We start from the raw sequence: 1,359 nt of genomic DNA on the forward strand, positions 1-1,359 counted from the left end.
AACCCCTAACGATACCCTAAATGAATCTAAACAGGGAGCCATACACGATCTAACCTAACTAGGCTACAAATCTTAATAGTTAATACAAATTTTAGTTTAGTATTGACAATAGCATAGGGTCTACTTGTATGTGTTGTGATAGTCATAAGATTTGTATTAACTTTTAAGATTTGGAAGGAATCCCTAAACCCCGATTAACAGTACTCGTTTGCCCTAAACATAAACTTATATAACACCAATGACCAGAAACCCTACTTATTTCATCGTTTATTTCTCTTCTCCGTCTTTCTCTCCTTCTCAAAAACCGATCATGACTAAAAATGTAGGGATTCCTTCCAGATGCTGGTGTGGGAAGGGGATTGTCACTTATGTTTCAAAAACGGAGGAGAACCCATGCAGAAGATTCTTCCGATGTGAGATTGGTTTAAAGGTAATTACCTTAAATTATGACTTTTAATTCTTCTACGTTCCAGTTGACCTTTTTGTGTTTCAATTCAGAGAAAGAAAGAGCAACATCTTTTTAAGTGGGTCGACGAGGCTCTGCTTGATGAGATACAAAGGATGCATGAGCAACAATCGAGTATGGCCGAAGAAATTGAATATTTGAGAAGTTCCTTGAAAAAGACAGTGGAGGAAGCAGTTATCGAGCACAAGAAGTCGGGAGATGTAGGACTAATTGGATCCATTCTCACTATTTTATATCTCTGTAATTTGATTGATCTTGTAATTTCTTTATGGATCTATCTACTTTGTCAAAGATCAAATCAATTTGGTATTCAGATGTGTTGTCAATTTATGGATCAAATCTTAACGTTAGACTTAAAACTTGCATAAAACGAAGTAAATACTGGTGCACAAAACATAAAACATAGTTGGTCCTTAAAAACCAGAGTTTGACATGCAACAAAGATAATTTTAGAAAAAACTCTGAAAAGTAACTTGCATAGACCGAATGGCTTGTATCCTATATTGCTCTATCACAGGTCGACCGGTTGTGACCTTCAATACCACATCGACTGCATTTACGACGTTTAGAGGTTTGAGTTCCTTGTTACGAGCGGATCTTGTCTTCAACTGCCTCGTACCTACATTTCTTTCTCCGATCTGCAGCTCTTCTAGTTTCTGGAGGAAGGACTTTCGCTTGCTGAACGTGAGATGGGACAATCCATGCATCTTCCGGGACACCAATAGGATTTATGCTTTCCTCATAAATCGATCTCCATGAAGCAGTGGTGTACATGTCGTCAGTGAGTGTGTGTGCTTGTATGCCTACGCTGAAAGCTGCTTTTATGGCGTGTCTGCATGGGATTTTCATCAGATCGAATTTCCCACATGAACATGTGCGTCTGACCAAGTCGA

This window comes from Brassica oleracea, chromosome C9, assembly GCF_000695525.1.
Source record: "Brassica oleracea var. oleracea cultivar TO1000 chromosome C9, BOL, whole genome shotgun sequence".
Classification (NCBI taxonomy): Eukaryota; Viridiplantae; Streptophyta; class Magnoliopsida; order Brassicales; family Brassicaceae; genus Brassica; species Brassica oleracea.